General features: G+C 32.8%; 2 protein-coding genes across 2 annotated transcripts in view; both read left to right on the top strand.

Moving 5' to 3' along the window:
• LOC114338702 (protein artichoke) overlaps window positions 1-25,213 on the top strand; it is a 422,944-nt gene that overhangs the window by 238,349 nt on the left and 159,382 nt on the right. The gene's annotated exons all lie outside the window — the stretch shown is intronic.
• Window positions 21,181-25,213, top strand: part of LOC114338701 (aldo-keto reductase family 1 member B1-like) — a 35,346-nt gene continuing 31,313 nt past the window's right edge. The window contains exon 1 of the mRNA XM_050649869.1: window positions 21,181-21,344. The gene's annotated coding sequence lies outside the window, so the exon portion shown is untranslated. The remainder of the gene's footprint in view (window positions 21,345-25,213) is intronic.

Below are 25,213 nucleotides of genomic sequence, written 5' to 3' on the forward strand. Positions count from 1 at the left end.
TTTGGATTCCCCACGTAAAAATAGGTAAGTTTTATTGGAGACATGTTTTAGAATTATGGATAGATGGCGATATAATCGGAAAAACACTATTTATTAGCGTCATCTATCAACAATTCTAAAAAATGTTTTGAAAAAATGTTACCTATGTACAAATGAAGAAGAAATCCAAATCTGCAATAAAACATGGGAATTCGTATTTAAGATTTTAAAGTTACCCCCCACCTCACCTCCAGAGAGTGGAGATGAGGTCGTGTTTGATCTTTTTCGATAGATTCTTGAAAAATATTAAACACGTATTTTTTGGTTTTTTATTTGAAAGTGCATTTCTCGAGATAATAGACCGTTTCTAGAATTTACCTGTTACGTGTAATTCTATCACGATAAATCGTTTTTCTGATTAAAGCGCCATCTATCCATAATTCGAAAAAATGACTTGAATAAAAGTTGCTAATTTTTACATAAGCAATCAAAATCTGTAATAACAAATGGCGTTTCCATTTAAGATTTAAAGTTACCCCTACCCTACCTTCAGGTGGTGTAGTGGGGGGTCGTGTTTAGTATCATTCAATAGATGTTTGAAAAATATTGAACACGCATTTTTCAGTTTTTCGATCCAATCTTCATTTCGCGAATTATTCGATCGTCCCGCAAATTATTCGATTGTTTCAGGCGACGAGTTCCATCCTGGGCACCAGATACCTCGGAGACCACCGACGTCATGAAATTCGTTTTCAGTGACCTCCAAAACCCCCAAATATAAAAATTGAACTCATTTCTGTCAGTATTTTCTGAGTTCTAAATTTTTCATTTTCCATCTCTTCGAGATACACTTTGAAAATGCATTTCCTCATGTACAAAAATTTTTGCCGGAGATCAATTTAGTTCACAAAATTGTCTGACACTCTCTCGAATCGAATGCAAAAAGTTGCATGACGATTCATCTTACTGCACATAATTCCTAGGTATTTACGATTTGCTCTATACTTCGTTAGACAGTGAAGAATATTGCTAACAAATGCGTCGTCTTATTTTCATTCGAACAATGGAAGTTTTACATGGGGCCTTTTATGGATAAGGCATAAATCAAAATAAAATATTAGTCCATTGAAATGTTATATTTTTTAGGTCTTAGCGTTCCTTTTTTCAGAGGGCATTTTGATGTTTTAAGGGGGGGGGGAGTGAAAGTTTATGTTCAGGGTGGGGTCGCCACCCTTGTCCATCGACCAGAATCGTGGAAAAAACGGTTTTCGCGTTATATCTCATTGATTTTTTTAACTTACTACACGTACACCTTTTAATGTTCACAATACAAATATTTTCATTTGAAAGCTGTATAATTATTTAAACAATATTTTTTTAATTAACTATTTTTATTGGGAAATAAGCCACAAGTTTACTAAACAAATGATTTTAATAACGTTTCGACGCCCAAATCGGGTGTCGTTGTCAAAATATAAAAATTATTATATAATTTTTTAAATAATAATAATTTTTAAATAATAAATTTTCAATAATCTTTTTTTAACAAAGAAATAAAAAACATTTATAATAAATAAATTAACTAAATAATTAGTTATAATAAATAAATGAATTTATTATTAATTTATTACCAAGGATCTTTCGCATTTACTATTGTTAGTTACCTGGCTCTACTAGTATGGTATAACAAGACCCAAACCCAGACATCCAAAGTGAAAGTTATCCTGCAACAACAAATTGTTCTATACGGTCCACATAATGTTCAGAAAAAAGTCACACCATTTTGAGCGTCGGGTTTGGGGAGGAGAGGGGGGAGAAATCGGTAAATTCGTAGTTTTATTAGGTTTTTTGTTAATATTTCTTAAACTATGCAGTTTAGCATGGACAACATTTTATACAAAAATATTCTACATTAAATTTGAAATAAAAAATGCCCTATGCATAATCCTTCTGAAATGAACGGTTCCAAAGTTACAGAGATAGTATATTATAATTGGTCCAAATAAAGGCCTAACCCAGACATCCAAAGTAAAAGTTTTCCTCCAACACAAAATTGTTTTATATGGTCCACATATTCTTTATGTGGTAATTATGTTCTATATACACATTTTCTACATGAAATTAAAAAAAAGATCGAATACATAATTGCTATAAAATCAACGGTTCCAGAGTTACGGAGGTTGAAAAGTGGAGGTTTACGATACTTTTTATATTCTTCGGGAAATTTATAATATTATTACTGATGAAAGAAATTTTTTTGTAAACAAAATTTTCTATTTTAGTGGCCAATGGTATGTTAGTGATAAGCCCTTGAAGAAACGTCAACCTCACCACCCAAAATCATCATCAATTGTCCAAATAATATAAAAAGTATCGAAAACCTCCACTTTCTCCCTCCGTAACTCTGGAACCGTTGATTTTATACCAATTATATATCGGACCTTTTTTGTTTTAAATTTTATGTAGAACATTTTTGTATAGAACATTGTTTACGCTAAAGCATAGTTTTAGAACTATTGACGAAAAACCTAAAAGAACTACTAATTTACCGCCTTCTACCCCATCTCCCCCCCAAACCTGACGCTCAAAATAACTTTTTACTGAACAATATGTGGACCATATAGAACAATTTGGTGATGAAGGAAAACTTTTACTTTGGATGTCTGGATTAGGCCTTTTTTGGACCAATTACACAATACTACCTCTGTAACTTTGGAACCGTTCATTTTACAAGGATTATGCATAGAACCTTTTCTATTTCAAATTTAATGTAGAATATTTTTGTACAAAAGTTTGTTCATGCTAAACCGTATAGTTTTAGAAATATTGACGAAAAACATAAAAAACTACGAATTTACCGATTTCCCCCCCCTCTCCCCCCCCCCCCAAACCCGACGCTCAAAATGATGTAACTTTTTTCTGAACATTATGTGGACCAGATAGAACAATTTGGTGTTGGAGGAAAACTTTCACTTTGGATGTCTGGGTTATGCCATTATTTGGATAAATTTTATCATACTATACGCGAGTTACTTGCAAATACAAAAAAAAATGAAGAAAATTGCTCCATGGGAAGTCGAAAAAATACATTTTTTTAACGTAGGTACACCGATTTTGAACTTCTATATTGTATTTTCTTTAATCTAAATTTTATTATAATTTTGGTATTTTTGGTATTTTTCACGTATTTAGCGGTAGAGGGTAGGAACTCCTTTAGAATCCAATATAATCCTTGGATTCTATTGGATAGTCCTATCAGGGAAAGTGATTCAATCCCTGCCCTCCGCAGATTCCAGGAGCTTCTTGGCCCGAGAAGCTAGCACCTGCTAAGGGTCCCTTGTCCAGGGTTACGGATGAAGTCCAGAACGGCATCCAAGGCGGCGGAGACTACTTTTTGGTACGGCGAAGGTGGCAGAGCTGGCAACCCTTGATTTTTGTGAATAGTATAAGATCAGGGTAGGTGGGACTCTCTAGCTGTAATGGAAGCAACTCGTATAGGAGAAGGATACCCCGATGTAAAATTCCTGGCCCTCCAGGTTGGGGGTTAAGGCACCGAGCTAACTCCTCGGTACTTATAAAACACATACAAAGTTAAAAAGCCTAACCAAAACCTCGGAGCACAAGATTGGAAACACAATAGACGAAAACTGCAAAGAAAACGGTTAATGAATTTTTGTACATGGAATGTGCAAGGTATCTCCCGAAAAACACCAGAAATCATGTCAGAACTCAAAAATGCAGAGATAGATATCGCGGTGCTTACGGAAACTAAAAAGGAGGGTAGTGGTTCCGAAAAGTGGGGTCACTATGACGTGTTCTATAGTGAAGTAACTAAAGACCAAAGAGCACAACAAGGAGTTGCTATTGTTATTCGCAAAACTTTAAGAATATATTACCTCTTGGGAAGCAATTAATCAGAGGTTTATAAAAATGAACATCACGATAAAAGGAAGCAGAACAGCCATACTAGGAGTATAGGGCATTAATGAGGACGCATTTATCAACAATAAAGATGAATACTTCGAACAACTGAACGATGAAATTATAAAAGTAGGAACATCTAGAGAGATCATACTTCTAGGAGACTTCAATAGCAGAGTTGGACGGGAATTTAACAACAAAGTGGTAGGATCACACGGTGAAAATACCAGAAACGATAATGGAACTAGATTAATATCAACATGCACACAAAATAACTTAAAAATATTAAATGGATTTTATCCACACCGTGATATACATAAGTACACCTGGATACAACAGACCAGAAATCTGAAATCTATAATAGATTATAGCGTTGTCAGACAGAGAACTACAATTAAAATACAAGATGTGCGAGCAGCCAGCGGGCCATCATGTGGCACCGATCATCATATATGCTAAAAGTTAAAGCGGTACTCCCAAACAGATATGAAAAAGAAAAAGAGCACATCGAGTCAAATCAGTTAATAAAACAAGTACGGTACAATCTAGACCAGGGGTGGCCAACCTTTTTAAGTCGAGTGCCAATATGAGAACAAAAAAAATTTGGCGTGCCACTAAAATTTTTCGACATACTAATATGGATACTATATATTAATAATATACGGTACAATATGTATTTCTTATGTAAATTCCACATTTTTCCGTTTAGTCAAGGTAGTGGAGGTTTAAAAAATAACGTAATAAGTAAAACATAACAACAAACTTACTTTATTGTTAATAAAAATAAAATAAAAACGTTAAACAAAAAAACTTAAATAGTTTCTTATTATCTAAAATTCAAATTATTAAACAGTTACTTATTTAATGTGGTATTTGAACTTGTATTTTTTTAATTAATTCATCTATATTGGGATTAATTTCGCAACTAGCCAACAGAATTAGATTTTTTAAATGCATGTCAGTTAATCGTGACCGATTTTTTGATTTTATTATGTTCATAATAGAGAACATTTGCTCACAAACGTACGTTGAACCAAATCTACAACAATATCTCAGAGCTAACTCGTGGAAATTAGGAAAATTGTTTGCTGGTACAAATTTCCAAAATTCAATATAATTGGGATCAGTAACAGTTGAAATAATTTCCCTATATTTGGTTTTTAGTATAGTGTGGTTCTGTAAATCAATAATTTCGATCTGTATTTCAGCTGAGTAACAATTGATATCTTGCAGAGAAATAGAAAAAGGATTTATGAAAAGGTCAACATTCATTTTATAATTGATGGATTCGACCGTTACTTGATGGAAGTTCATTTTATCTAACAATAAAAAACTGAAAACGTTTGTTTTCTATACTTCCACAAAATTTATTATATCTAAGTGACTACAGCTGTTTCGGCGGAGTGCCTTTCTCAAGTAATAAAGTTTACAATGTGTTTGCCTTTTTAATCTTCAACTGAAGAGGTTGAGGGGTGGGGAGCTGTTTGTCTCGAGTTGGTCATTCAGAATTATATCTGTATTTTTCAGTTTATTAATTTCCATAGATTCTAAAACAGATAGCTTAAGGCCTTTATTTTGAATATGTAGAATTTTAAACTCTTCATTGAAACAATGATTATGATCTAGAAGGTGAAGTGCGTATGTAGAAGTGTCTGTTTTTCTATTGTTGAATGCCCTTTTGTGTTCTGCTATCCGTTTGTCAAAAGTTCTGCCAGTTTGACCGATGTACGTTTTCGGACAGTCACCACAAGTTAGTTTGTACACACCACTCTGTAGTTGCTTTCTCTTTCGGCTTTTATTGTTCTTAATATATTTGCTTAAGTTGTTGTTAGTTCTGAAAGCTGGTGTTATTCCTTTCTTTTTTATGTATCTGGCTATTGTTGTTGTTATCTTGCCAGTATATGTGAGAGAGCAGAAGGTACTGGGTTCTTTCTGTGGTGGTGGATACACTAATTTCAGGGCTTTCTTATGGAGTTTTTGGTTTAAAATTTTGTTAACTGTTTGTTCGTTATAGCCGTTGTTTACTGCTATTTGTTTAATGATGTTTAGTTCTATTTCGAAGTTATTTTTTGTCATGGGAATTTCTGTCAGTCTATGTATCATGCTATGGTAGGCTGCTAATTTGTGTTGTGTAGGATGGGATGATGAATTGTGTATAGTTGTGTCAGTATGGGTAGGTTTATGATATATGGAGAACTCATGTTTGTTGTGTAGTCTGGAAATCGTTACATCTAGAAAGTTTATAGAGTTATTCTGTTCTGTTTCTACTGTAAACTCAATATTATTATGAAGTGAATTAATATATGATAGAAATTGGTCAAGTTGTCTGTTAGTTCCTGTAAAGCATACTAGTATATCATCCACGTATCTCCACCAATATAAGAACTGTTTAAATACGGGATGTTTAGAAATTGTTGTTTCAAGTTGGTTCATAAATATATCTGATAGCAATGGGCTTAGAGGATTACCCATAATAAGTCCTGCACTGTTGTTTGTGTATATTTGATTATTGAATTCAAAATAGTCTTGATTTATGCAAATTTCAAGAAGGTGTAAAATTTCAGATGCAATGATCGGATTTGTCAGATGCAATGAGACCATAATAGTACAAATCCGATCATTGCATCTGAAATTTTACACCTTCTTGAAATTTGCATAAATCAAGACTATTTTGAATTCAATAATCAAATATACACAAACAACAGTGCAGGACTTATTATGGGTAATCCTCTAAGCCCATTGCTATCAGATATATTTATGAACCAACTTGAAACAACAATTTCTAAACATCCCGTATTTAAACAGTTCTTATATTGGTGGAGATACGTGGATGATATACTAGTATGCTTTACAGGAACTAACAGACAACTTGACCAATTTCTATCATATAATAATTCACTTCATAATAATATTGAGTTTACAGTAGAAACAGAACAGAATAACTCTATAAACTTTCTAGATGTAACGATTTCCAGACTACACAACAAACATGAGTTCTCCATATATCATAAACCTACCCATACTGACACAACTATACACAATTCATCATCCCATCCTACACAACACAAATTAGCAGCCTACCATAGCATGATACATAGACTGACAGAAATTCCCATGACAAAAAATAACTTCGAAATAGAACTAAACATCATTAAACAAATAGCAGTAAACAACGGCTATAACGAACAAACAGTTAACAAAATTTTAAACCAAAAACTCCATAAGAAAGCCCTGAAATTAGTGTATCCACCACCACAGAAAGAACCCAGTACCTTCTGCTCTCTCACATATACTGGCAAGATAACAACAACAATAGCCAGATACATAAAAAAGAAAGGAATAACACCAGCTTTCAGAACTAACAACAACTTAAGCAAATATATTAAGAACAATAAAAGCCGAAAGAGAAAGCAACTACAGAGTGGTGTGTACAAACTAACTTGTGGTGACTGTCCGAAAACGTACATCGGTCAAACTGGCAGAACTTTTGACAAACGGATAGCAGAACACAAAAGGGCATTCAACAATAGAAAAACAGACACTTCTACATACGCACTTCACCTTCTAGATCATAATCATTCTTTCAATGAAGAGTTTAAAATTCTACATATTCAAAATAAAGGCCTTAAGCTATCTGTTTTAGAATCTATGGAAATTAATAAACTGAAAAATACAGATATAATTCTGAATGACCAACTCGAGACAAACAGCTCCCCACTCCTCAACCTCTTCAGTTGAAGATTAAAAAGGCAAACACATTGTAAACTTTATTACTTGAGAAAGGCACTCCGCCGAAACAGCTGTAGTCACTTAGATATAATAAATTTTGTGGAAGTATAGAAAACAAACGTTTTCAGTTTTTTATTGTTAGAGAACATTCATTTTGTCTTTTTGAAAATCTTCAAACCGGGTATTGAATGAACCTAGCAAAATAGATATAAGGTTTTTAAATCTGTCATAATTTGGAGTTCTACTGACCTTGTTGGCTAATTCCTGCATTAATGTGAAATGTGTCAATCTCTGTTCTCCAAAATCGTTACAAAAAAGCATAAGTTTATTCACAAAAGAAGATATATGACCAACTAGAGTAGGAAAAATACAATTTTTTCCCTGTAATCTTAAATTTAATTGATTTAAATGTCTCATAATATCAGTGAGAAAAGCTAAATCCCAAAGCCAATCTTTATCATTAAGTAACGAGCACTCACTGGGTAGTTCATTGTTGAGTAAATATTTTAAGACGCACTCCTTCAAGTTCCAAAACCTTTCGAGTGCATTTCCTTTGGAGAGCCAGCGCACACTGCAATGGAGAAGTAACTCTCCATCTTGCTCCGTTTCTTCCGCGAACAGTTCTCGAAATTGTCGTCGATTCAATGCCCGAGCTCGTATTTTGTTAATGCAGCGTGTTACAGGGTCAACAACAGATGACATGTTTAGGTCCTTGGCACAAAGGGCTTCCTGGTGAATAATACAATGGTACTTAAAAACTTTTCTTCCCAAATAGTTTTCCAGTAATGTAACAAACCCCTTTAGTCTACCAACCATGCAAGGAGCTCCATCTGTACAAACACTATCTAATTTTGACCATTCAACTTTGTTGACTTCGATTACGTTTTTAAGCTGTTGAAAAATGTCCTCTCCTGTTGTTGTGACTAGTTGACGCAAATCCAGAAGCTCTTCGGCATTTTCAAAATTATCATTAGTATAACGGACAAAAATGCTTCACTGCGCATTTTCTGTGTTGTCACAACTTTCATCCAACGCTAAAGAAAAGAATTTGCAGGATTGTAATCCACTTATAATTTGGGAAACAACATCCTGGCCCATATCATCTATACGGCGCATGACTGTATTTCGGGATAATGCAATATTATCGACCATATTTTTGATCTTTACATCTCCCACGTTTTTAGCAAATATTGCCAGACTATTTTTAATTATCTCCTCTCCATCAGAGTAGGCTTTTTTCTTCCGGGCTAACAGCAGAGAAAGTTCATATGATGTTTTAACCATAGTTTCCATTTCATCACTTCTCTTCTGAAACAGTGACTGTTGGCTGGCTAGGGTTTTCTTTTTTTTTTTTTTTTTCAATAAAGTCGGCTCGCAAATGTGAACCAATAGGATATTTGTTGCTGAAGTCCTTATGCAGTTGTTTATAATGTCGTTCCAGGTTAAATTTTTTCTGAACTGCTACAGACAATCCACATATCAAACAAACAGGCTTTGAAGTGTTACGATTAGTAAATAAAAATTGTTCTTCCCAAGCAGGTTGAAAATCGCGAATTGCAATATCATCTTCGTATTTTCGTTTTGAAGTCGAAGGCTTACTCGTGGACATATCGAACAAATACTTTTAAAATTTTAAAGAAACAATGCGCGATGACAAAATGTGCACATACAACTGGGCAGTTTAAAATAAACTAAGCAAGGGTAACGCAGTCCTATTGCACATTACGACAGCTAGGATCACGTGCACCAATCGCAGCAATATCGCTCGCCAGAGGATGCAATGATGCCGCATCTATCGTAACTTCCGTAAACCTACCAAGTTTCTTCTTATTATTTTTTGTTTTTCAAGTTTTAATTTTTTTGAAAGTTTTTTAATCCAAAACGCTACGCGTGCCACTGATAGGACTCAATCGTGCCACAGAGTGGCACGCGTGCCGGGTTGGCCATCCCTGATCTAGACAGTCTAAACCATGAGAGTGTAAAGCTATTGTATAAAAAAGGTTTAGACGAAAAATTAGAAAGTGGTAGTTTTGAAAATACCAAAGAACACTACGAACAAAAAGTCCATTCATTTGGCAGCAGAAGAAGCACTGGGGAAATGTGACGAAAACCATAAAGGAATAAAACCATATTGGTGGGATGAAGAAGTAGAAAAAGAAATTACAGATAAACGTTGGAAATACCAAACGTTCCTATCAACAAAAACAGACAACGATAAAATAATTTACAAAGAAGCCCAAGCCAAAGTAAGAAAGAAGATAACTCAAGAAAAGAACGAATCATGGGAAAAGAACTGCCAAAAAATCAACACTTACATAGGAGGTAAAAGAAGCACAGAGAGTTGGAGAAAAATATGAGAACTAATAAGAAAAAAGACGTTATATCACCAATAACAACGCAAAAATGGGAAAAATATTTCAAAAATTACTAACAGAACAAAGGCAAGAATTTGTTAACATAGAAGACAACACGATAGGTATACATATAAATTTATCACCATTACAAATAAGCAAATCAGAGATGGAAGAAATAACCAAATCCCTGAAAAATGGAAAATCCCCTGGTCCTGGTGACATCCCTGCAGAATTAGTGAAAGCCGGCACAGACAAACTCCAAGAACAGCTAAGAAAATTCTTCCAAGATTGTTTAAATGGTGCGGAATTACCAAAAGAATGGAAATTATCTATCATCTCAACAATCCACAAAAAGGGCAGCAAGGATCAATGTGAAAATTACAGAGGAATTGCGGTAAACAGCACAATAAGTAGGATGTATGGGAAACTTATTAAGAACAAAATAGAAAATGAATATAGAGATTACGAAGCAGAGGAGCAAGCTGGCTTTAGAGATGGGTGGTCTACAGTAGACCACCTGTACTCTATTATGCAAGTTATTGAGAAAAAAACAGCCGTCAATAAAGAAGTTCACCTGGTATACGTAGACTTACAAAAAGCATATGACAGTATGCCCCTCAGCAAACTATGGTCAACCCTATATCAAACCAACATTAAACATGGTCTTATCAAAGCAGTCCAAAGTCTGTATAATGGAACGACTGCAAAAATTAAAACTGGATCAAGGATGTCTGAGGGATTTAATGTCACGAAAGGATTGAAGCAGGGTTGTTGTATTTCGCCTACCTTTTTTAAAATTTATCTGGAACAAGCACTCAAGCTGTGGAAAAGAAAATGTAATGGCATGGGAATCCCTCTCAATGACGACACAACACGATACACTTTATGTTTCGCCGATGACCAAATTCTGATTGCTCAAGATCATGACGACTTAAGTTACATGACGCGGAAGCTAATAGAAGAATATAACAAATGGGGCCTCGAAGTCAACATTAGGAAAACTGAGCCATGTGTATTGGAGGAACAAAGCAGTCCATTACATTAGACGATGGGGTAGAAATTAAACACTGCGATGAATCCAAATACCTGGGCATGAAGATAACTCAAGATGGAACACTCGATGCTGCTATAAAAGGGATATACAGGGATAATACAGAAGAGCGCAGAAAATGTTACTAGTAACAGAAATGGACTTCTGGAGAAGAGCAGCAGGCAAATCAAGAAGAGATCGGATACCGAACGAGAGAATACGAGAAATTATGGGAGTAACACATATAATAATTAATGGAATAAAAACAAAACAACTGGTATGGTACGGCCATTTACAGAGAATGCCAGATGACAGGATCCCTAAACAGATATTGGCATAGACACCACAAGGGAGAAGAACAAGAGGAAGGCCGAGAAGAAGCTGGAGGGAGGGAATTGAAAAAGAACTAGAGGAAAGAGAAATCCCTCCAGGTCTATGGTTAAACAGAGAAGAATGGCGGTTAGGAGTCGGAAGGCGTCGGAGAACGCTGTAAACCGATAGTAGTAGTAGGTATTTTTCACGCGTAATACCGATGGTTTTTATCATTATTATATATGTTATGAGTTTATTGAAGACATGAACATTTGTGTGTAGAAAAAGACCGAAATAGAAAGGTAATATTCCAAAAATTAATATCCTATTGTTTATAACTTCGTTGCACATGCTGGTTAACTTTGACCGATTGTATCTCAGGAACTACTCATTGTAGTTAAACTTTTTTTCTTTAAAAAATGCGTTTTGTCGCGTTGTTTCCAATATTTTTCCCTACCTAAATTTAATTTAGTAGTTGAGATACTCTATTTGTTTATAAACCCAATTTTTTTTTATAATTTTAAAACATTTCTGAGGCACATTCTTAAAACAAATCTGTAAAGTACGTTAGATAGGTATTATAGTTCCTTTGGATACGACAATCATAGTTATTCTGGTGTATCGTAATTATTATGGTTATTATTGCGACCGTAAATAGTTAATTAACAATTCAATTGTTGCTATACTATTCTTTAAATTTCTACCGGTTTTTGGAAATGTAATCTATACCAAAAAAGCTTTTTTCTACGAGCGTGCAAAAATGTCTACTTTCGCGCACGCGTTTTTGTTTAGAAAGTTTTACTTTTCCGCACGCGTTTTACTTTTCCAAACGCGTTTTACTTTTCCGCACGCGTTTAGATATTTTAAAATGGCCTTAAATAATTATAATACATGCAATAAACTAATATTTATATATTATTTACTATTTTATTTCAAATGAATCTTATTGTGTTCCTGTTTTAATGATATTAACGCGACAATTCGATGAAATAAAATTATTTTGACATTAGATTCGAAAGTCAAATCGGTAGACAATAACAGTCGTTTTGAATCATCGTCATGGAAACCTAGATCGTCGTCATGCTAATTAATTATATTGAAAGTTTAATTATGACAACCTTGTCAAAGAATTAATTTGTGTATGTATTTTCATTTTAATTAAATTAATTGATTAATTAAAAGTGTGAATGTAAAACTAATCGTTTGAATGGATAGGTATTTCCTTTGTATTATGTAATGTATGAATGAGATATTTAATAATTATATTATTTTATAACCTATGTATGTTCGAAAAAAAAATTATATAAAAAAAAGATTAAAAAAAAAATAATAAAAAAAAGATTAAAAAAAAATATTAAAAAAATATATATATAAAAGAAATAAATAAATAAATAAAAAAAAAATAAATCACTAAGAGGTTCTAAATCTCCGACAGGATTAATCGGATTTAGTTCCTACGGTAGTGAAGAAAAAAAAACAAATTAACATAGTTGTATTTATTAACATAGTAAGTAGATATTGTTATTTGTAAGCTTTATTTTTTATTATTCTTTATTTTTAAGTGGATACTGAACAATTTTGTACTTATGAACGAATAATAATTTTATATGTAATTTCGTGGCTAAAGGTTATAATCCAAGGCCAGAATCAGAACAAAAAAAAATAATTGATTAAGACTTGGCCATTTTTTAAAGACTCGTAGAAAAAATATTGTTCCTCACTCTTGCAGAAAGTCTCTTTTAAGCAATCGACTGCTTGCCGAACTCCCGCTTCGCGTCGTTCGGCAAACTGCAGTCGCGTGCGGAAAAGTATGACTTTCTTCACTTGTTAGGAAAATAACTATTATATCACTTTATTTAATTATTGATAAATAATTATTTACCTAAAATTCTAGTTGAAAATAAAAGATTTTTTTGGGAAAATCCGAATTTTCCGAGGAAAATTGTCATCGAAGCAAATCGGGAAAAATATCTCTACGTAGAAATAAATTATTGTGAATTTTTATTTGGGTGTTTTTGGTGTAAAGTTTAAATCTTCTGAGTTAAACAGTAATAATCGAAAAAAATATATGATTTCGGAGCGCTAATTTGTTTATAAAAAAAAATAGCACACTATCTGCAGACTTTGCATACCTATATTATTAATACATACAATCAAAAGATTCGCTTTCACTAATAAAATTGCTGGTATAGTCGATTCTCTAATCTGAGATACAACTATCTACACTACAATCACAATAAAAATGCACTATATAGAAATAAACAAACCAAGACACGTTTAATGTTCGAGGAGCACTCCCAAAGCATGATTTGAGAATGCTCCTCTTGCTTGTTTATTTCTAGTGCATCTTAATTGTGATTGTAGTGTAGATAGTTGTGTCTCAGAATAGCAAATCGACTATAAATAACTTTTCCTTGTTTTTTTTTTTTCTAATTTGCCCAGAGTATGTACGATCAGCAATTCGTCGCCATCAGAACGTTTGTCGATTAGATCCATAATGCTTTTCTTTGTACCTTCATTACGTACCTGACAAATTCTCCAAAGATGATTCTCAAACAACGAACGACATTATCCATTCGACTATCACTGCCATAATGGTAACGTGCAATATGTGCGTATCACAGAAACGTTTTGTAAAAATGGTTCATTGTCCACATCGTTTTGCTTGATCGTTTGCTCGATCAAGCAAATTTTTTACTCCTTTTGCTTCCACAGTTCTTACCTTAATGTTCCATAGAGATTTCTCATAACTGAAACAATCACATAATATGATAAACGCTTAAAGAAAATCAAAAGGCTTATTTTCAAATTAAAAATTTTGCCCACAAAACTCTTAATTGTGTTTATAAAACTCAAAGGACTTTTAACAATAATTATTCAAAACCTCTGTATGTTGCGAAATATGTATCATAACTGAATGTTGTTCTGAAGCTATTTTCATGTGGCATCTTATGTAATTTGCTATTTTACTTGGAAATAAGCCACAATTTGAGTTTGAAATTTAGTTTGTTTGACGTTTCGACTTCCACTTCTGAAATCGTTAGCAAAATAAAGAACATTAATAAAAACAAAAAATTTTGCTTTTGTTACTTAGTAAAAAATTCTTCTAATACTTTTATTTTCTCTAACCCTTTATAAAATTGCTCTTATATCATTTTATTTAAAAAAAAACAAGAATAGTTATTTATGTACAAAGGACATTAATTAAATATTAATACCTGACGGCAACTATCTTACAATCACGGGCCCCTCTAGTAGTGTTCGTAACTCGCCCGGGGGCACATGATGGGCATACTATTAATGCCCATGACTCATACAAACTTTTATGTCATACTAGTTTGTTATCGTACTCACAATCCAATTATTTTTAAAATATCAGAAAATTTATCGTAGTAGAGTAGGTAATATCCTTGTACAAGGGTAGAGATGTCAAATATAAATCAACATCTGCTCTGCTGTCAAATCTTAATAATGAAAATGCATAAAAGTTTTGAAACTCCCGACGAAATCGCAAAAAAAAACAGAAAGAGCAACAGAAAACTTTCTACCGAAGAAATCGAGAGATGCGTATAATTACACCAGGGAAATAAGGCAAAAATATACCATGTTCGGGACATTTGAGCAGCCAGGTTGCAAATGGGGTTTTTGGGTACTATATACCTAATACATTATAAATACAAAAATGCCCGTCACAGTTTGGACGAGAAATTTAGTTATTAACAAATAGGAGTAAAAAATAGGAGTTTTTTCGTTTAAATCGCTACAGGTAAAAATAGGGTAATTAAATATATTATTTATAATATTTTTCTTTTATTAGATGAGCCAAGGTTTAAAATAGAGCTTTTTGAATTTTGGTCCAATCATTTGTTGCTTCGGATATTGCAAAATAAAACTAAAATTTCGAAAATAAAAAATTTGTTATTTTCAAACTTTTGCGAACATGAATCTAAGACTTTCATATTGCATGAAAAGTTGAGTCAAATAGTCCACACAATGCACAAAAAATTTTAAGACGATTCGTCAATTGGTTTAAACTTTATTCAATTTGTTTTTCACAAAGAGCTTTTTTTCGCAATGTTATTGTTCAGAAAATAATAAAGATATCGCAATTCTGTGAAAACGATATAAAAGAAGAATAGTCATATTTTCAATGCATTTAAAAAAATCATTAAAAAGTCATTTTTATACACTCAGAAAATATTTTACTAAAATAGAGTCATTTTTGGCTTATAAACAATTTGAATAACTTTGTTAATATTGACTGTAGGCTAAAGCTACAATGGGATTTAAAAAACTGGTATTTTTATACCAATTTTGAAAGAAAAACTTTTTGCGTAGGTTAATTACGGTCAAAGTTAGCCACTTTTTTTAAATAAACTGACGGCTACCTTGTTTATAACAATTAAGCAACCTAATTTGAGCTATTTTGAATATGAAGATATATAATTTATGTGTAAAAGTTTGAGTAAACTTTGAACCTCAACAGAGTAGTTAATAAAGTTTTAAAAATTGAGTCCGAACGGAATTAATTCGTGGTCGGTGGAAGGGAATTAATGAAATCCATGCACTCAAAAAATGAAACTGATTCTGCAAACATATGCTGCGATTAATATCGCCGGAGCTTGTTGATGGATTTTGATCATAATTTTTTAAATTTGTCTGTACTCGTAGTCTTATAGAGTACGTTATGTACACACATCCCCACCTAACATTACAAAATGTTAGGGTGAACTCCCCTTATCATTCAGGGATATAAAAAATAGATTACGACCGATTTTAAGACCTACCGAATATACATATATAATTTCTTAAAAATCGGTCAAGCGGTCTCGGAGGAGTATGGAAACTAACACTGTGACAGGAGAATTTTATAGATGTAAATATATAGATGGCTATTAACAAATAGGGTTTGGTGATAAAAGAGTGAAAATTAAGGGTTGTATGTATTTTTTAATTATACATCATATAAAATTAAGGAAAATAATTTTGTCCAAAAAAATAAAAAAAAAATGTCAGGGGGCCCTTATAACTTATGGGTATAAAAAATGGATTAAAACCTCTCCTCCGTCCTATAAGATATACGTGTAAAATTTCATAAAAATCGGCCAAGCCTTTTCGGAGTAGTATGGTGACTAACACTGTTACAGGAGAATTTGATGTATATAGAAGTAACTGCGAATTTAATAATAAAAGTGGCTAACTTTGAGCCTAATTAACCTAGACAAAAAGTTTTTTTCTGAAAATTCGTGTAAAAATACCAGCTTTTGAAATCCTACAGTAGATTTACTCTATAGTAAATATTAACAAAGCTATTCAAATTGTTTTTAAGCCAAAAATTACTCTGTTTTACTAAACTTTTTTCGGCGTGATAAAAACGATTTCTTAATGATTTTTTCAACAAGTTGAAAACATAACTATTCTTCTTGCATGTAGTTTCCACAGAATTGCTGTCATTATTATTTTCTGAACAATAACATTGCGGAAAAGAAGCTCTTTGCGATAAACAAATTGAATAAAGTTTAAACTAATTGACGAATCGTCTTAAAAATTTTTGTGCGTTATGTGGAATGTTTGACTCAACTTTTCTTGCAGTATGAAAATCTTAAGACCATTTTCGCAAAAGTTAGAGCACATTTTTTATTTTTGAAATTTTAGTTTTTTATTGCAACTTCCGAAGCAAAAAATGATTGGACCAAAATTCAAAAAGTGCCATTTTAAACCTTGGCTAATCTACTAAAATACGAATACTCTAAATAATATACATAATTACCCCATTTTTACCTGTGGCGATTTAAACGAAAAAACTGCCATGTTTGACACTTATTTGTTAATATCTAAGTTTCTCGTCCGAACCGTGACGGGCATTTTTATATTTATAATGTATTAGGTATATAGTACCCAAAAAATCCATTTGCAACCTGGCTGCCCAAGTGTCCCGACAAAAACCTTATTTCTCTGGACTAAATAGAGAATACGAAAAATTACTAAACTGGATGACAGAAAACTGTGTAGAACATTTTAATGAAACCGTTCTGCTTGGAGACTTGCTCTGGATCTGGATCTCGCTGAAACGTTTTCCCGGAGTCGTCCAAATAGGCAATGGCAAAGAAGACTTTAATGGCAAATAAGGATATTAACATTGCTTATTACCATAACATACCAACTAAAAAATCTAAAGTTCCGTTAAGAGAAGATCTTTTAAAATTTATCCATGAAGCAGTAGTAGAAATGGAATATCTAAGGAGAGCGTGTGGTATATCCAAAAAAGGTCACATCAGGAATGAAGATATTAGAAGGACACATACTGTATATTCCAGTGTAGATAGAATTGAAACGAGACAACTAGTGTGGTATGGTCACGTGAAACGAATTAATCAAGATAGATGGCCAAAGAAAGCTTTAAATTACATACTACAACAAAGAAGAAGAAGATAAAGGCGTTTAGTTGCCTGGGAAGAAAACGTATGGCAGATCATGAGAGATAGAGCTACCAAAGAAGATGAATGGATGGACAGAAAATGATGGCGGTCGAAATGCGAGAAGCGGCAGAGGCTGTAGAGTGTAGAGGAACCTCGCTTATAGAGAGATCCATAAAGCACCGAATGAGACGTTTTTAGTGGACAGTAGCATTAAAATATGATGTATTTGGTTGATGTCAACGGCAGGACACTGGTGAGTATGCTGATTACTCACGTAGAAGACAGAAAATCAGTTTAAACACTGCGGTGCACAAAAATCGATCCACTAAAAATTTGTTTATTTTTGATGTTTCGAATTTCATTTCCTAAACCTGTTGTCCGATTTAAGTGATTCTTTTACCACGTTATAGCCTTATTTATTGACAATATCTCTGTAATAATATTGTTGCTAGACAGTCAAGCTGTCGTTATATACCGGGTGTACGAATCAATCTGTGTTTTTTCTCAAATTTCGCATCACTCTCTGAACTATTCTAGCAATTATAAAGTATTGAAATGAAAATCCAACTATAGCCTCAGGTTTTTTAGCATTTTGTCTTTCGATTCATTCGCTTAAGTTGGATAATAAAAAAGTTAGGTACTTTAACAACTGGCCAAGTCCGTCATCAGTACAGGGTATTTCTAAATGACTGCGATAAACTTAGTGGGGTAATTTTACATGAGAAAATAATGACAATTTGCTTTATAATCATATGTCCGCAAACGCTTCGTTTCCGAAATACGGGATGTTCAATTTCTTTTTACACACTGACGATTTACTTAGCTTTAAAACTAGTTGTGATATGCAAATTTAATTTGGTGGGCTTTAAGACGTAGTTATTGCACTTTTTTTACATACAATTAAGAATTTAATATTCACCATTGGCGGGCAAAGGGGTATTATGACCGATAAAATTACCCGTACGCACGCCAATGATGAATATAAAATTCTTAATTGTATGTCAAAAAATGCAAATAACTACGTCTTAAAACCCACCAAATTTGATTTGCACCATATCAACTGGTTTTAAAGCAATAAATAAATAGTCAGTTTGTAAAAAAAAAAGTTGAACATCCCGTATCTCGGATACGAAGCGTTTGCGTGCGAACTTATGATTATAAAGAAAATTGTCATTATTTTATCATGTAAAATTACCTCTTAAAGATTGTCGTACTTATTTAGAAACACCTTATACTTATGACGAACATGGCCAGATGTTAAAGTACCTAACTTTTTTATTAACCAACATAAGCGAATGAATCTAAAGACTAAATGTTAAGAAAACCTGAGGCTATAGTTGGGTTTTAATTTTAGTATTTTATAGATGCTAGAATAGTCCACGGGGTGATGCGAACTTTGAGAAAAAAACACAGTTTAATTCGTACACCCGGTATACAATGAGAGTTTAACTGTCTAGCAACAATATTACTACAGCGATATTGTCAATGAATAAGGCTATAACGTGGTAAAAGAATCACTTAAATCGGACAACAGGTTTAGGAAATTCACAACATCAAATATGACCAAATTTTTAGTGGATCGATTTTTTGCACCGCAGTGTATATATGGTAAATATACCAGACGCAAAAACCCGACGAAGACAAAATGAATATTTTGAAGCCAATAAGAGATTACTTGTCTTTATGGCCACGTACGTGGTTATACAGAAAAATAATTTCTGACCTATAGAAAAGATCAGTGAACTCTACAACTAGTTGGAAAAATTACATTTGGAAAAATCCCCTTCATCGCTGCAAAATATGTAGTCCTGTCGCCAGGGGGGTACAACGGCCTTCTTTATTCAGATCGACTTACCCAAGTTTTTTATGTATTTTGACCCGTAGAACACGAATTTTTTGGGTAACAGGTGATCCGGATGTCGATAAGATTGTTATAAACAAAGAACTTGAGGAATTATATAACAGCCATTTCTCGCAAAACAAAACATTTTTTTTTTGTATTTTTGGGTCATTCTAAGCAAAAAATGTTCCTACAAGTTTTTTTGTAGGATGCATAGTTTTCGAGATAACCGCGGTTAAACTTTCAAAAAATCAAAAAATTGCAATTTTTAAACCCCAATAACTTTTGATTAAAAAATAAAATAGCAATTCTGCTTACCGCATTTGAAAGTTTAAGTCAAACTATATAGGTTTTGATTATTTGCATTGCTAAAACTTTATTTTTTTATTGTTAAACAAAGCTATAAACACATAGTGTTTAAATCCCGTGCCTAATACATGCGTTTGATACGTAGTTATTGCCTCGCTTGCACTTGTAGCTACTCTACCTACTCGTTCGATTTTAAATGAGAAATCATTGAAAACATCATTCACGCACTAGGTGTTTATAGCTTTGTTTAACAATAAAAAAATAAATTTTTAGCAATGCAAATAATCAAAACCGATATAATTTGACTTGAACTTTTAAATGCGGTAAGCAGAATTGCTATTTTATTTTTTAATCAAAAGTTACTCGGGTTCAAAAATTGCAATTCTTCGATTTTTTGAAAGTTTAACCGCGTTTATCTCGAAAACTATGCATCCTACGAAAAAACTTGTCAGAACATTTTTTGTTTAGAATGACCCAGAAAATACAAAAAAATGTTTTGTTTTGCGAGAAATCGCTGTTATGTAATTCCTCAAGTTCTTTGTCTATAACAATCTTATCGACATCCGGATCAATTGTTACCCAAAAAATTCGTATTCTACGGGTCAAAATACCTAAGAAAAACTTGGGTAAGTCCATCTGAATAAAGGAGGCCGTTGTACCCTACCTGGCGACAGGACTAATCTGGGTTTGAGCGATTCTGACAAGTAAATAGGTCACTGACTGAGTCGAACATGGGCAACTCTTCTAGAAGACGCTGAAGCCAGTATGACAACGTTGAAGCTGTATGGTGGATGGAAGAGTACATCAGTTGCTGAAAGATATATAGAGGGAAGTATATCCTCAGAAAATGAGGTTTCGGGGATGGTGGCAGACATACCTTCCATACCTTCTAGATATGGCTTTTCCTTACATAAACTTGATAAGCAGACAATGAAACATGAACCAACATTTGCAACTTTGCAGCCTCTTTTCAAGATGGGCGCTAGGAGCATAACACTTAAGCTTATACATACGGACTCACCACCCCCCAACTTTTCAAATGAATATATTTTAAAATATTTTACACCCTCATTCTACTTATTTAATATTTACACCTCGTACATATCTACATATTATTATTAATCATTTATGTTTCTTTTGTTAAGTTTTTTTTTAAGTCTCCTTGACTAGTACACGCATTCTTGATAGTTATTTCTTAGAAGTTGTACAGTATGTAATTTTCTTAACAAACGGAAGACAAGGTTTGTACTCCAAACTAGTTATTTCGATCAAAGAAAGAGGATTGCCAGTCCCACCTCTTGCCGGTAACATCCATCATCGCCAGTCTACTTTAACTTTTACTCCTCGGTCTCAGTTTAGTTAACTTTGGGTCTGAATCACATATTCACCTGTGGGCAGTTTTAAGTCCTTTTGTTACATATATACAAGTTGGCGCTTGCCTCCATATAAAGGTAATGTGTACTTTAATGTTAGTAAATCAACATTCATTTGCATTTAAATCGATTACATTTAATTATGGGGAAATATTGGAGTGTTTGTTGCCTGTGATTGCGATACTATGTTCGCTACAATGAAAAGTAAACAATATCTTTGCACAGGACCACAAATTACATGCTTCACTCGGTTTAAATATTGCGAATACTGTAGGACACGATTAAAAAAATTTAAACTCGGCTTTATTTGTAGTTGACCCTTATTTAATGCACCAGAGAATTAAAGTTTTTATAAATATTTGATCACTGTGGACCACAGTTGTTTAATAAATTAAATCTAATTTACCACAATTTTAAATTACAACTATAGTCGAGGAAATGAAACTGAAAAAATGTCAAAACCTCGCAATTTTTTCGTCCACCATCGATTTGTACAAAAATTTGGGATTAGGCTCATTTCACCCTCTAGTTCATTTTCTATATTCAGCCGTTCTACGCTTTTGGTTTTTTAAGGGTGAAAACTACCCCCAAAAAAACTACTTGTAAAAAATTATAAAATAACATTTTAAACTTTAATATTGTCAACATTTGGTTCTTATTAGTTACATAATGATTGTTTTATGCTTTAAGATTTACTATCATAATATTTTAACCCTTAAAACCACCCTTATTGGAGCTATATATAAAAATTACTTATCCTAAAAGAGTAATTTCGGCTTTCATCGATTTACATAAAAATTTGGGATTAGGATCATCTCACACTGTACTTCATATTCTGTAACATGCTCAAGGGCGTCGATTATTTTTAGGGGTGCAAACTACCCCTTATTGTCAAAAATCTTATAAAAACATTGTAAACTTTAATATGGGTAAAATTTGGTTTTTACTGGCTAAAAATAATGATTTTTTTATACTTTAGGATATAATATCATAATATTTCAACCCTTAAAAACCACTCTTAAGAACGTTACAATTTTTTAAGTAGAAAATTTAATAGATCTATACAGAAAAAAAAAAGTAGAATTTAAGAATTACAAAAACATTTATTTACACAAAAATACGAATTTACAAATATGTAGAAGTACAAATACAAATAGTTTTAAGTCATCTTCCAGTATACGAACCCGTTCTGTGGTATTATATGCATTGAAAATGTTCCACAAGCGGACTATTCGAATATTTCGAAAAAAAATTTGTTTTATAAACATAGCTCCTTTATTTTTGGCGATAAAATTTTTTTTCAAAAATGGTTTTGGAGAATTTTTGAAGAGCTATAATACTGTGTAAATTAAATTCCGTTAGATCCCTTTATTTATTAGTTTTTAATTGGGGTGGGTTTAAAGGGCTCGAATATGGGGGTGTTTGCTCGTAAATAAAGGTTTTAAACAGCTATATCTCGCTAACTATTCAGTGTAATGAAAATCTATGCACAATATATAATTTTAGTTATTAAAAAAGCTACAATTTAGTAGTTAATCATTTTTTTTTTCGTATCTCCAGTACTTTTGGAGATATTTTGAAGTAAACGGTGAAAAATACGAAATTGCAAAAAATCAATTTTTCTTTAAACTCCAATTTTTCTAAAATTGGGCCTTCTAAATAAGTCAAACTTCTTGGGTGTATTGACAATACAAATATACAAGGAATTACAGAAAGGTGAAGACAAAATTTTATTTAGGAGGGTAGTTAGGGGGTTATTTTCACTGATTTTTTCGTAGAGAAAAGCAGGTACCGACCTTTTTTGATCATAACTCGCTCTATTTTCATGCTAGAAATTTTTATTATTTTTTTAAAGGTTTAAATGTATACTTGAAAAAATATAATTTACGTTTTCCTCGAAAAATGCAAAGTTTTCACGTTATTTGCCTTTGAATATTTCAAATTATGCATTTGACGAGAAAAGCTAACCTTTAAACCGTATCTCGGTTTGTATTGGTGTTAAAGATATTATAGAAAAAGAATTTAGTTTGTCTTACTAAAAAATACAATTTTCTTTTTTGCAGTTTTTTGATTAAATGCATATTTTTCGAGGTATTCTGAAAAAACCCTCTAAAAAAGTCGGTTTTTTCGTCGAAAAACTGTTACTTTCAAGCGCGAATAACTCGAAAAATATTATTTTTACGAAAAAAATGTGAAAATCATTTTTTTCTTAGAATCCAGAGCTTTTACATGGTCAGGATTTAATAAAAAATTCCCACCGCCGAAATGGGGTGGCAACCATCCCCAAGGTTTTAGCGTACAGCGGCATGATATAGAAAATTATCCTTGGACTATTCCCTACCTTCTGTGAAAATGTCAAGTAAATCCATGCTGGTCGAAAAAATTACGAGCCAAAATGCTTCATTTCCTCGACTACTATGCTCTCTCTAACGAATAATCGTAGAATGCTGATAATTTTGTTTTTCGCTAAAACTAAACATTCTAAACGTTAAACTAATTTGAATTAACGAGACAATTTAATAATCAAAACGATTCTTTTTTTTTTTTTTTATTTAAACACAAATCCACATCAACCGCGCAGGGTTATTAGTGGATATAACAATACAAAGTATTACATTAAATACAGTTATACAATTTGATGTCTTTTAAATATGTTACACTGATGAAACTTTTTTGGTGAGGATTGTCTTGAGGTCATCGTCTGTGATTCTATGGGATCTTCTTTGGCTTAGCTTCTAGGTCTGTTCTTACAAAGATGGCTACTCCGCCACTTGCCTGTTGTGCTATTCTGTTTTTTGGAAAACATTGGTAGTTTTGAAGATTAATATTGGAGAGATTCTTGAAGACATAAGATCTTAGGGCATGTTTCATTTATTAGAAGTTTTAATTGTTATAAATGGGTATAGAACCCATTGATATTCCACTGTAATATATAGGGGTTAGACATTTTCGAGTTCTGACTGAGAATGTATTTCATCGGTCTCTTCTGTGGAAGAGAAATTATTGGGGCTTAATTTCTTTCTTAATCGAGTTATATTATTTTTTAATTTTGAATTGTGGGTATAGGCATGAACAAAATTAAGGATCTGAATTAATTCGGTTGTTTCGTTCGAATAGTTTTTTGAGGTTATTTCGGGATGTTTTGCGTTTAATGTGTTTTCGAGAAAGTCACATATTTCGTCGAAGTTAAGGACAAATGGTGGTGATCTGTTTGCGATTTTGTCTTTAATTGTCTCTAGGGAAAGTAAAAGTTCATCTCGAGAATTTCTTTTAGAGGTTTTTGTTTTTTTCTTTGATTTCATTGTTATTGGAGAAGTGAAGATATGAGAATCGGTCTGTGTGGTATTTTCGTTGATTTCAGGAGACGATGAGATGAGCCTTTTTAGATGTTTTGTGACGTTTGGAATAATTTTAGGTTGTGTTATTTCTAATGGAGTAAGATTGCTGATCTTGTTGGAAGTTGATGATGTTGGGATTTTTAAAGTGTTTGTTTCATTTGTATTATTTGTAGGTCTTGACATATCGTCAGTTTCTATGGTAGATTCTAATTGCTTGTTAGAGACCTGTACGTCTGGGATCTGAACTAATATGTTTTGGGAAGATGCTGGGTGATCGTTAGAGGTGGATATTAAGGTTTTGTCAGAAAGTTTTTGTTCTGTTTGGTTATAAGGTAGATTTGTTATATATTGTGTGTTTTGGGAGGTTTCTGGAAGAGCTTTAGAAGAGGTTGGATTAGAATTGGTTGGGTCAGGATTTGTTGTATTAGAAGTGGGTGGATTAGAATTGGTTGAGTCAAGATTGGTTGTATTAGAAGTGGTAGCATTAGAAGTGATTGTATTAGCGTTGTCAGGACATTCTGTTTCCTGGTGACCAATAGTCTTGCATTTTGAACAGTTGAAGCCTTCTATAGAAAGCTATAGTCTGTAAGTGGTATTATCATGAGAGAT

Source organism: Diabrotica virgifera, chromosome 4 (genome assembly GCF_917563875.1).
Source record: "Diabrotica virgifera virgifera chromosome 4, PGI_DIABVI_V3a".
NCBI lineage: Eukaryota > Metazoa > Arthropoda > Insecta > Coleoptera > Chrysomelidae > Diabrotica > Diabrotica virgifera.